This window comes from Ambystoma mexicanum, chromosome 12, assembly GCF_040938575.1.
Source record: "Ambystoma mexicanum isolate Mex_15411 chromosome 12, UKY_AmexF1_1, whole genome shotgun sequence".
In the NCBI taxonomy this organism is placed as follows: domain Eukaryota; kingdom Metazoa; phylum Chordata; class Amphibia; order Caudata; family Ambystomatidae; genus Ambystoma; species Ambystoma mexicanum.
This window is the reverse complement of record NC_090936.1, coordinates 1,083,809,222-1,083,822,424: the sequence shown is the minus strand read 5'-3', so window position 1 is coordinate 1,083,822,424 and position 13,203 is coordinate 1,083,809,222.

The following is a 13,203-nucleotide window of genomic DNA, read 5'->3' as shown; positions in this document are numbered from 1 at the left end:
AGGTGTAGAAGGAAATCTGTGGTTGAAAATCCATGGTGAAGAATACAGGGACATGAAGGGGCAGTTAGGTGAGTGTAGGCAGAACACAAAATAGTATCTTCTATATCAAGGCAGCCACCATGTGTTCCACACGACCGCTACCCTATAATGTATATATCTATTATAGGGAGGTGATGTCTGCCCAATCGTTTAGGTGAAGCCTATGTACATAGACGTTTCCCAAAATGATATTGCTAATAACCTTTGACTCACTGGAGGCATATAGATGCAATCCCACCCACAATCTGCAGACTCTGTTTTCAGCCTAGTCCCATTAAGTTTCCCGAAGAGGAAAAGTACATCAATGTAACACCCGTCGAACAACAACCACTGGACATATTTGTACCAAGTAAGACACAGCTTGAGCACAAAGCATTGTAGATATTTCTATTGCTGGTTTGGGGTACATCTATCCAGTCATTTTTTAAATATTCACCATAGAAGGGGGTGCCCCACTTCCAGAAATGTATATATCTCACATGGTGCATTGCAGCAGCTGAGGGTGTTCAGAAATTAAAAATCACGATCTTGCTTACAAATCATTGTGAGCCACTTTCATTGTAATCTTGCGGTAGATTCATGGTCATTTTGTGGTAATTTTGAGCAAGACAATGGACATTTGATGATCACTGTTGATCTTTGCAGTCATTATTGGGAATCCTGTCTGTTCTGTATTTCAGAATGATTTACTTATAGCATCCATTAGTTTTGATTGGTTTCCTGTCTTTTTTGAGAATTAATTAATATACATTAGATTGTAAACAAGAAGTATCAACTCATCTTAACTATTTTTTCAATTTATTTTAGAGGGTTTTAGAATTTTTATGATCATTAATTCATATATGTGATCAATTTACCACATTTTCTGGACTGTATTCCTTCACGTGGACTTCTTGTTTACAATGTGGATGTGATAACATCATCACATCACGAATGTCAATGCCATTACATTGTATTTACATTTTGGCCAATTGTAGTAGCTTTTTACACTGCGTTCTTCACCGAAGACCTAAAGGTCTACGCAAAATTGGTTTTGTGACCAAAACTTATTTTTAGGGTAAGTCTTTTCCCAAAAGCGCTCATTCTTGTATATAAACATTACATACCATCTGTTTTTTAACCTATTCATATATTTTTTCCTATGGATATGATATGTTAATGTTGATTTACACCACATACCGCTACCATTTGCCTGGTCTCCAGGCGCACACATAGTTCTGTAAGAAAGTGAGTTGGGTAGGTTAGTGAGGGAAAAGGGATGGGATAGAGGTTGTGCTCTGCTAAACCAGGAGAAACTGCAACTGTGTGTTTGGATTGTGTGCAATGGGGTTATTGTGTCCAGAGGGGTTATTTATTTGTGGCAGTTTGTTCTTTGGCAGATGTGTGTGTTGTGTGTTTTGTGTGTGGTAGGGTCAGCCCATTATTCTGTCTGAGGTATGTGTGGGGGATGCCGGAGAGGATTGAGGAGAAAGGGTTAGTACAGGGTGGTTATTTTATTATTGGTTCCAGCATCTGTACTGTCCCTTGATTGTCTCGGGTCTGCGGGGATGTGGGAGGTTTCCACTTTTATGCTGATCTTGGTGAGTTGAATAGCCAGGTTTTCAGTCATTTTCTGAAGGTAAGGTGATCTTCTGTCATCCTTATTTCCTTCTGAACTGAGTTCCATATTAGTGACATGACTCACCGCCAATACTGCTTGTGGTGTGGATGGAGCACCAGCCACAGGAATGATATATGTAAGTAAGTAGCTGAAGAATTAAAGGAATAAAGAGTGCCAGCTTGGTAAAAAAGTCTACCACAACCCAAATCGTGTTATATTCCTGCACCAATGGTAATTGCACAATGAAGTCAATGGATAGCATCATCCAGGGACAATGGGGTATAGGCAGCGGATGAAGAAGACCCACTGGTTTGGCCGGATTGGATTTCTATTGGGCACATATGGCACAAGAGGAGATGTAGTCTGCTACATCCGTTTGCATAGATGGCCACCAGCACCAGCGGTGCAGGGGATCAAGCGCCTTCCGTCTACCAGGGTGCGCCGAAAATAATGAGTCATGACAATAGTGTAGAGCTGTATGACGGATTCCAGACTCAGGCTTGAAAAGTCGACCCGGAATGTAAGGCAGAGAGTCGACCACATCCAAATTGAAATCCGAGATCTCTGCGGGTTTGCCCAAAACCCATTTTTGAAGGGCAGCCTTAAGGGATGGGTGTGGGGTACATCCACACATGACTTGATGCGATAGAAGAAGGGAACCCTCTGATTTGTTAGGAGGGGGTATCCAGTGTAGACGGGAGAGAGTATCTGCTTTGGAATGTAGATGTCCAGGAGGATACGAGATCGTGAAATCGAACATCGGAAAAAAGTCATGGCAGCGGGCATGCCGGGATGTGGAACACCTGACAGATTTCATGGGCAGGAGATTCCTATGGTCTATATACAATTGAACAGGATGGGATGCTCCTAACAAGTGGTGTCTCCATTCCTTGAAGGCATTGCGTACTGCTAGCAACTCACGTTCCGTAATGGTATAGTTCCTATTGTACGTTGTGAGCTTTCGGGATAAATATGTGACTGGATGAAGTACCCCGGTGTCCGCACATTGCTGCAAAAATATCTCACCTATGGCGATACCGGGTGTGTCCGCCTCTACGTGGAAAGGAAAAGCCAAGTTAGGGTGTTGTAACACGGGTACCGTGGTGAAAGCGGACTTGAGAGCACCAAAGGCTTGTTGTGCCTCGGTGGTCCAAATGAATGACCATTTGCTGCTGGTTAAGGCAGTCAGGGGAGCCACTACCTCCAAAAAAGACATAATGAAGTGCCTATAAAAATTGGCAAATCCCAGAAAAGACTGTAGATCCTTCACCATGGTAGGATTAGGCCATCAAGGATAGCTCTGACTTTGGACTGATTCATTCGGACTCCTTTGTTGGTCAAGTCATACCCAAGGAATTCCACCTCAGTAACATGAAAAGCACACTTTTCTGCTTTTGCAAACAGATTATTCTCACACAGGCATTGGAGGACAGATGTTAAATGCTCTGTGTTTTGCTGGTAGGATGATGAATAGATCAATATATCATCCAAGTACACTACCACATAGTGGTCCAACATATCCCGGAACATGACATTTTTAAATCTGGCCGGGGCATTTCATAGCCCAAATGGCATGACACAGTACTCAAATAGGCCATACCTGGTTTTAAACACTGTTTTTCACTCATCTCCCTCATGGATCCTCACCAAGTTATAGGCCCCACGTAAATCTAGTTTAGTGAACAAGGTTGAGGCACCCAATTGATCCAATAAGACCGAAATCAGGGGTAGATGGTATTGATTCTAAATGGTTATGCCATTGAGGGCCCTGTAATCAATGCAGGGCCTCAGGTCCCCCTCCTTCTTTGGAACAAAGAATGACAGGGAGGCCGCGGGAGACCAGGACTGGCGAATAAATCCCATGAGCTGAGCCTTCTCGATAAACTCCTTCAGAACCTTGTTCTCCTTTTGTGTGAGGGAGTAGACGCACCCATTGGGTATTCATGCCCCAGATATCAAGTCGATAGGGCAATCATATGGCCTATGGGGAGGTAACTGATCTGCGTTACTTTTGTCAAACACATCCTGGAAGGCACGTATTCTATGGGTATGGCTGTGGTGGTGACTGATCCTACGACTGCAGTGGCATCAAGAAGCGGGCGACAAGGTCCAACCGGTTAACGGTTGTCAGCATCAAAACAATGAGCCTCACAAAAATCTGAAAGGAAACAGACATCTTGTTTTTGCCAATCAATGCTTGGGTTGTGCACTGATAGACTTGGGAGACCTAAAATCACTTTAAACTGCGGGGCATTGATCATATCGAAGGCTATGGTTACTGTGTGCCCACACTCAGTGCTCATGTTGAGGTCTATAGTTCGTTCAGTCACCAACCCTGAAACTAAGGTAGTCCCATCCACTGCATTGACAACCTCGAGTATGGATTTAGGAACGGTGGGAACCCCTGTCTCATGGGTGTATTATAAATTTATATAGTTGCCCGTGGCCCCAGAGTGGAGAATGGCCAAAGTGGTCCAGGGTTTTCCGGTTGGAAAAGAGAGGGTTACTGAGATCATGAATGGGGATAGACCCCTAGGTGGCTCGGGGTCTTTGGGAAGTGAACTTGACAAACGGACCCTGACTAATGTCGAGTTTATCGTTTCACGCTTGTTTGGTTGGTTTTTTAGGACATGAACGAATCAAATGTTCTGGGAAACCACAAGAGAAACAGAGGTTATTCTTTCTCCGGTTTTCCCTTTCAATGGGGACAGAGGATCTTGTACAGCACCAATTTGCATCGGTCCGGAGTCACTACTTCCCGAGGGTTTATTGCGTGAAGGAACCTGGGTCAAGGGTCTCCTCTCACCCTTTCTTTCATCTCTTCTGGCATTGATTTGTAGAACCAGATCCAGGAGTTCCGAGAACGCCGTAGGCACCAGGCACCACCGGAATGGTGGCCAGAGTGTCTTTCAAGGACTCAGATAAGACTTTGTAAAAAACAGCAGTTCTTTTGTCCTCCGGCCACCCCGTCTCAGCCACCAGCTGATTGAATTTAGCCAGGTAGGTCAGTAACAGAGTTTTTCCCTTTTGCAGACCAAGTAGTTTGGTGGCTTGGGTTTTATAGCAGGTGTCAAACACATGGCCCAGGGCAGTAAGCAGACCGTCACAATCATATGACATGAAACTGTTCTCTTTTAATAGAGGGTTTGCCAGGCCACGGCCGTTCGGCCTACGTATGACAAGACGAACGCTGCCTTTGTATTGGAATCGGGGAATGAGGCAGGACGACATAAGAAGTGGAGCCTACATTGGTTGATGAAAGTTCTAAACTGTTTAGGGTCCCAATGGAACCTCTCTTTGGCTGACAGAGGGAACTGGGCTGACATGAGTACAGGAACAGACTCTTGTCATGGTAACAGAAACCCAGATCCTGAGGCCAGCAGAGGAGCGGCTGCCTATGCCCCGGCAGGTTGTGTTGAGGCTTGTAGGGCATCAATGCGACAATGCGTAGCATCGTTCGCAATTGTCATGTCAGTACGTAACTCAGAGACCAAGCGGCCCAGGGTATCTAGGACGTCAGTTGTGTCCATTATTTTAAAATAACATATTTTATTGATTAATTTTTAAATATACATACAACATACCAACAGTTTTCCCCCCCACCCTCCATCCCCTGGTCTCCGGGTTGGTCCATCAATCTGCTCGTGTCTTGCCAATCTATGCATCACTTTCCAGTAAAATGTTACTTGTTGAGTTCCGTGTTGCGCTCCTGCGCTTTCTACCCTCCCTTCTTCTTTCTCCCCTTTGCTGGCCGTCCTCAGGTCACACGTGCTTCCCACTTTCCCCAAATGTTTGTGGCCTTTGCTGGGCCCCCACGTGCTGTGTATATTCTGTGTTCTTTCGCCACGCAGATGTCCATTTCATTTTACCATTGGGCCACTGTCGGGCACTCCGGGGCTCCCCATTTCTGCGCTATGTCACGCTTTATCAGGCCCATTGCTATGGAGAGAAAAATATCCTCCCATTTGTTTGAGGTGTTCTCATCTGGGGCCCCCAGTAACATTATTGCAGGCTGTAATGCTATCGTGCAACCAGCGTCCTTCCTAATATTTGAGAGCATTGTGTCCAGAAGGTCTTGATTTTGGGGCATTCCCAGAGGAGATGGATGAATGTACCTTCCTCCCCCTGGCATCTCAAGCAGTTGGGATCTGTTGCCCTTCCCCAGCCGAAAAGGGCTCATGGGGGTAGTATACCCTATGGAGTATCTTGAGTAGAATCAGTCTTATCCTGAAGTCTATTGCAATTTCGTGTGGGTGCATGAGAACCTGAATCCAGTCCTCAGGTTCAATGGCCCCAACACCCCGTTCCCATCTGGCTTTAAGGCTGACCAGTTCCAGGGTAGCGAATGCATTAATAACTTTATATAGGATAGTTGTTACCTTGGTGGGGATGTGTTGTTTAAGTAGGTTGCGTTCCAGTGGTGTGTAATCTGGTGCATTGGTAAGTGCTTGCCTATGACCATTGAGGGCATGCGTTCATTTTGTATAATGGTAGTGTTCTTCTGCTGGGATTCCAAATTTCTGCTGGAGTATTTCAAACGGGAGGATGGAGCCATCGATAGCGATATCTCCTATCGTGGTTATCCCCGCCCACACCCACCGGGTCCATGCGTTCAGTTTTTGTATCTCCGACAACATGTGGTTGTTCCCCCAACCTCTGAGCATGTGAGCCTGCCTCCAAATGGTCATGATGTGGGTCGACATCGTTTGTGCTGGGGGCCTGGCTAGACTCTGGTATATTGTTTTGAGTGGTGGGGTGCCCTGAGTAATAGGTACTTCCGCTCTAATATGTGGAAGTTTGCGATCCCGCTGGAGGAGGTCATTGACTACATTTATTTGGCTGGCCCAGTAGTAGAACCTAAGGTGTGGCACTCCAATACCCCCTTCCCAGATAGATCGTTGCAATGTCATCAGCGCAATTCAGGGCTGCCCTCCCTTCCATATCAGCTTCCTAAGGAGGCACTCCACCCGGATGAATTCCGAATTTGGTATAGCTAGTGGGGCATTTTGCAGTATGTAAATGAAATGTGGGAGTGCCATCATCTTAAAGAGGGCCGCTCTGCCCATAAGCGTAAGGGGCAGGAGCATCCAGTGTTGTACATCCCCAGCGAAGCGGTCAATTAGTGGGTGCAGTTTGTGAAGCACGTAGTCCGATAGAGCCCCCAAGACCCATATGCCCAGGTAGTGGAAGCCCTCCCTCTCTACTCGGTACGGGGTGTCCCGAGGAATTGCTAGGTCGCCACCTCTTACTGGGAAGAGGATCGACTTTCCCCAGTTTACTCTGAGGCCACTGAAGTCCCCATAGGTCTTTAGCATTTGGGTTATGATTGGACATGCGTGGACTGGGTTGCTTAAATAGGGTATTAGGTCGTCCGCGTAAAGGGAGAGCTTGTCCTCTCGCCCTTCTGGCCAGTGGAATCGGACCATGTGGTGACCTGTCGGAGCCATCGGGCCAGTGGCTCTATTGCTAGGGCGAAAAGGAGGGTGGACAGAGGACAGCCCTGTCGGGTGCCTCTAACCAGTGGGAAGGTCCCAGAGGTCTAGCCGTTCACCCTAACTGCGGCTAATGGGTCCTGGTATAAAAGTTGGACCCAGCTAAGAAATGCTTCACCAATGCCCATGCGCCTCATTATTGCCCAGAGACTTGCCCATACCACCGATTCGAATGCTTTCTCGAAATCAATTGCGAGTAGCGCAAGTGGTGTATTGAGAGTTGGGGCTCTTTCCAATAGCCGGTGTAATCGGCGTAAGTTCATTCTAGTCGATCTTTGCGCCATGAAGCCAAATTGATCTTGATGAACCAGTGAGGATATGACCGGTTGGAGCCTATTGGCCAGTACTTTAGCCAGGATTTTGGCTTTGCTGTTAATAAGCGATATCGATCTATACGATGTGCACTGGTCAGGGGGTTTGCCTTGTTTGGGAATGACCACAACGCTGGCCGTTCGTAGGTCTAGTGGAAGGGTGCCCTGTTCCCTGGCTGCAAGGAACAGGTCACGGAGGGGGGCGGCCATCTTGTTGCTGCCCATCTTCTTCCAGGTCTCTGCCGGGAAACCATTTGGGCCAGATGTTTTCCCGGATTGTAGCTGGGTCATAGACTCCGCTATTTCAGCTTTGTCCAATTCCCTATCTAGGTGTGCTCTCTGCACTTCCGATAATTGTGGGAGCGTGATCTCATCTAGGAGGGATGAGTCTATAGGGGCTGTCGGGGCGCCATAGAGCGTGGCATAGAAGTTGGCGAATGCCTCCGCTATCTCTGGGTCTGTTTGGGCAGGCTCATTTTGGCTGTCAGTAACCTGTCTGACATGTCTGTGCCCTTCCTCACGTTGTTCCAGCCACGCCTGTAGTTTTCCCACTTTGTTGCCCTGCTCATAAATTCTGGTCTTTGATTCCCAGTGCGCCTGTCTTGCGTTATCTAACGCCGTATTATGGAGGGCTGCTCTCGCTTTCAAGAGGGAGCGCTGTGTTTCAGGGGTAGCGTCCGAGATGTATCTGATTTCCCATTTCTCAACCTCATCCTCAACCACTGTCACTTTCCTATGGTGTTCTCTCCTTTTATTGCACGCGCAGGCTGTCATTTCCCCTCTAAGTACTGCCTTATGTGCCTCCCTTAGTGTCACTGTGTCCTCTACCGAGCCCGTGTTTAATTCAAAGAATTCGTTAGATTTTTCCGTGATGTGTTCCACGAACTCGGGGAGGCCCAGATAGTAATTATTTAGCCGCCATGTTTTAGGCGGTAGGGGACGTTCCGTACGGAGCGTCACCTCCAAGGGAGAGTGATCTGATCTGCCACAGAGAAGGAGTTCAGCCGTTCTTACCCTATATGCTTCGGGGGTTGGGAGGAAGAAGTAATCTAGTCTGGATAAGGATGCGTGGGCCCCAGAGTGAAAGGAGAATCCTCGGTCTGTAGGGTGGAGTTCTCGCCACACATCACTCATACCAAGCGCTGACGCAAAGGTCGCCAGCCTCGTGGGCCGGTTTGGGTTCCGGTTGCGGATGTGGGACCAGTCTAGTGTGTTGCACATAACATCGTTAAAATCCCCTCCCAAGATCCATACATCTGATTGTTGTTGCGCCATCAGGCCGTTGCCTCGCTCAGGAGACCCTCCCCCAACCCCAGTGGGGAATATATCGCTAGAATGGCCACTGTCTCCCCCCAGAGTATGCCCCGGAGCATCACGAAATGGCCACAAGGGTCCTGCGTCACAGCAGATAGTTCAAAAGGGAGTCGCTTATGTAAGAGGATCAAGATGCCCCGGGATCCCATTGTGTACCCCGCGTGGTAAACTAGTCGATAGTTAGTTCTGCGGTAGAATTGGCATGTGGAGCCTGCTAAGTGCGTCTCGGTTAAGAGGGCTATGTCAGGAGAACGTCTATTAAGGAATTGCATGATCAGCCGTCGTTTTATACTTGTGCCCATGCCATTTACATTCCAGGTAAGGATTTTAAGGGACCTGTGGCGTTCGTTGGGTATCATTGGGGCTTGTGTTTTTCCATTAATGGAATCTACATGGTGCTGTGTGGCCATTACTGTCTAGAAATCTGGGATGTTGTGCCTGGTAGGTGCGTGGTGCATTTGGCCGTGGGGACCCAGCGTTCGCGCTTGGTGTGGGCATGGGCGGCGAGCACGGTATGTTTGGTGGCATCTTGATAGACATTGGCATGGTGTGACCTCCTAGAAAATGACTAACATAAAACACTTCCTCCCCCCCTCCCCATACTCCTCACCAACATGAAGTATCTGTCACCCAAACTCTACTGGCGTTTAAAACTATATTGCCAGATTAACTAATATGAACTGTTTCCCCCTTTCCCACTGACTTACTACTCCTTTGTGGGTTTGGTGTCTCGAGTAGGGGATGTGTCGTCCGCCAATGTCACGGTGTGTTAATGGCAACCACATGTGACTCATATGATCCTCTATACACGGGTGAAGGCAAGCCACTGCTACTGTCGCTTCAGGAGGAGTGTTGCATTACAGGTGGTTGCCGGGAGAAGGATTGGTTCTTGAGTCCATTAGTGGTTCAGTCTGCTCCTGCGTCCAGCCGGTGTTTCCTGTTTAGGCCGTGCTAGGGATTGGGGTCTCCGTCTGGCTCAATTGGGATCTCAGGTATAGGTTGCTGGGCTGGTCTTTCTCCCTGCGGTCAGGGTCTTGATCTACCCCTGCGGTGTTGATCTTGTCTGGTCCAGTCACCTCCGATGTGGGTCTCCGCCAATTTGCCTTCATGTTGGATTTTCAACTGGGCTGGGAACAGCAGCCCGTATCTCACGTTCATAGAGTGAAGCTTCCTTTTTAGGTGCTCAAAGGATTGTCTGGCTTTCTGAACTTCACGAGTATAGTCTGGAAAGAAATCAATTCTGGCTCCATTAAATGTCATTGAGCCTTTTGTTCGGGCCATTTTTAGGATGGCGTCTCTGTCACGATAATTAAGAAGCCTTGCAATGATTGTTCTCGGGGGTGCACCCGGGGCCAGGCGACCCGTGGGCATGCGGTGTGCACGTTCCACTGAGAAAAAGTTCGAGAAGGTCTTTGGCGCAAAGAGGTCCGCCAGCCATTCTTCCAGAAAGAGTTCCACACTGGGTCCCTCCGTGCGTTCCGGCAGTCCCAGGATGTGAATATTATTGCGGCGGGACATGCCTTCTCCCTCGTCGACTCGGGCTTCGAAGGTTTTCAGTTGGGTTAATGCTTGTGTAAGCTGTTGGTGCACCCCCCCGAGGTCGTCCTCCACGCCAGAAATTTGTTGTTCCACCTCCCCGGTCCGGGACAAGAGTTTCTGGAGGTCATGGCGGAGGAAGGAGACCTCTGTGGAGATAGGGTCCATTTTCTGTTCCACCGAGGAGCGGGAGCTGGCGATGGCGGCCATTACATCTTTTAGCGACAGGGCCTCGTCTGGCGGAGGGGGGTTCCCACCGGGTCCTCGACGCTTATTGCTGTAGATGTGCTCATAGCATATTGGTCCATTGTACTTTGTGTCGAGGTTTTCTTGCTCTTTTCTTTGCCCATGATGTTGCTTTGCGCGAGTCGTCCGGTGCAAGTTTTGGAGGAGCACTCCTTCTCGTGGCGTTGTTCGGACCTTTACCAGTGCTTGCAGTGCCTTTGCGGTCGGCGTATGCGGGCATATGCTGTGTTTTGTCGCAGAAGCATTCCCCCTTGGGTGCCTCGGGATCGCGTATATATCTTAAAACTCAGGCTGAAAGCCCCATGGGGCTCACTCATTGCCGTCTCTCACCGGTTGTCGGGAGTGGAGATATGGTGCCGGGGGCGTCACTGCCTGCGTCAGCCTCACCCACAGGAGGAGTCCGCTCTCTGTCCTAGTCCCGGGCTGCTCCCTTATCTGCAGGCGACGCCGCGCGGCTCCAGGTGCAGATCTGGCAGTCGGGGGTTGATATCCATCTCCGCCCGTCCCCGCCGCAGTTCACCGTGTCTCGATGGTGGCCATCTTGATTGGGGCCGGGCAAAGTTTCCGCCAGTCTTTCAACACAGATAATTTGAGCTGTGTCCATTTTTAAAGGCTTCTAATTTTGTCAGGACTCACCGCCAATACTGCTTTGCAGTATGAAAGGAGCACCAGTCACAGGAATGATACACGTAAGTGGCTGAAGAAATCTTCCTACTATTGTAGCCCTCTGTTGTGTAAAAATAACAAACAGAGGGATCTAGTAGTTGGAAGATGGGACACAGACCCACAACACACCAGCTGTAGAGGCAAAAAGATGTAATTAATGACCGCTTGGTATTCAGTAGTTAATCCCAACAGATGACATGGAATGGAAATGGAACATACTGCACGATATGTGTGAAGTTCCTGCAAGAGGTCTGGCAGCGGAATGGATCAGGTGATAAGAGCCCTGGTTGCCTTCCCACGAGCTGGAAAGTACCTGTAACAAACACAAACACACACTAAGAGGAACAGAAGAGGGCAATTAACTCAGATCAAACCAAGAGAAACCAGTTTTACCAGAGTATGGTCCACACAGGAGCAAGAAGTCCTGGAATTCCAGCAAGGCACCAAGAACTACCCCAACGGCACGAGGACACCTAAGTAATTCTTGGAAAAACAGAAAGTTTACCATCCAAGTCCAGTACAAGGACCTACCCCGACTGCACGAGGAAGCCTAGATAGTAGCAGCACAAAACAGCAAGTGTCTCTAGTCTGTGTGCTGTACGTTTGTATGGAGTCCCAGCACACGATGTCCAAGTGAGGAGCAGAATCCGCCGGAAGGTTGAATTCGCAGTTTTTGATGCAGGTAAGGCAATTAACCTGTTCGAGGATTGAACAATGTTGGCCAGCGGCAGATGAAAATTCCTAATCACAGAGCAGAGAAGTCTGTTATACAAGCCGGGTTCAGTAATGGGCAGGCAGCAGAAGTGGCAAGGCTTTGGGCAGACAAAGTCTGTTTTACAGGCATGGTCAGTAACATCAGACGGGTAAATTGGCAAAACGTAGGGCAAAGCAGGTCCAGAAAACGTAGCAAAGGTCAAGAAGCACCGGTAAACACAGACGAAAGCAAGAGCACGAAGGTCCAAGAACTTCAATTAGAAGCACTGAGTGTTCACAGAGGATGGACTTTATTTCCCTGGTTTATGCGCTGAAGTGTCACCTGACTCAGGAACGTGCGCTTTGCTGTCACATGGTGGCATGCAATGAAAGGCTTTACCCATCTCCATGGAAAGCGTCAATGAGTAGGAAACGGTGTCCTTTTCCGTAATGTTGACAGTCTGGGTGACCGGGCACGAGACACCAATGGTTTGGACAGAGTCAGTGCCCTGGGAGATGAACTCGTCACTACAAGCTCAGAAGCAGTCCCGCGATTCCGGGTGAGACGTTTCCTGACAATTAAACGGGAGAATGTAGTTCCTCTGTATTTCCTTTTTTTATAGTGTTTCATTTTGATTTGGCAGTCGTTGCTTGTTCTTAGGTTTCTTGCTCATTGGTAGCGGTTGATTTTGGCTTGGAGGAATTCGGCTCTTTGTTTGTTTAGTGATTTGTGAGCGATGCAGAAGGACTTGAAGTTCATGCGTTTTTTTACTGGGAGCCGGTGTAGGCTTCTCAGTGCTCCATTGAGTGTTACCAAAACTCTTTAGTTGACCCTAACCTAAAGAAAGAGGTACTTACTTTATATTCCATCAGTCACATCTGAGATGTTTGACTACATTTTCTGCTTCTCATAGTGCAGAGTCATTTTATCTTTCTTTTTTAGTGGAAGATTCCTATATATATCTTTCTCTGAACCATCAGGTAGTTAACTTCGAACTTTTGTTGTGATATTTGATATTTCTAATAAGATTATTGCAAAACTTTCGAATGTTTATGAAATGTTTCACACTCCAATGATGATGTTTAATTTGAATAAGTACTGAGGATTATTTGTTCTAATGAATTACTTATTTCCATGGAATTACCAAAATAGGAATTTACTTTATTTGTATACTGTTTACCAGATATGAAAACGGGCTGATGAAGGGATGAACATTTCCCGAAATGCATTGAGCGGATCAATTTATGACAAATTAAACTGATGGAATACAGACATTTCTTTTACAAATTCCAATGAATTTCTCTT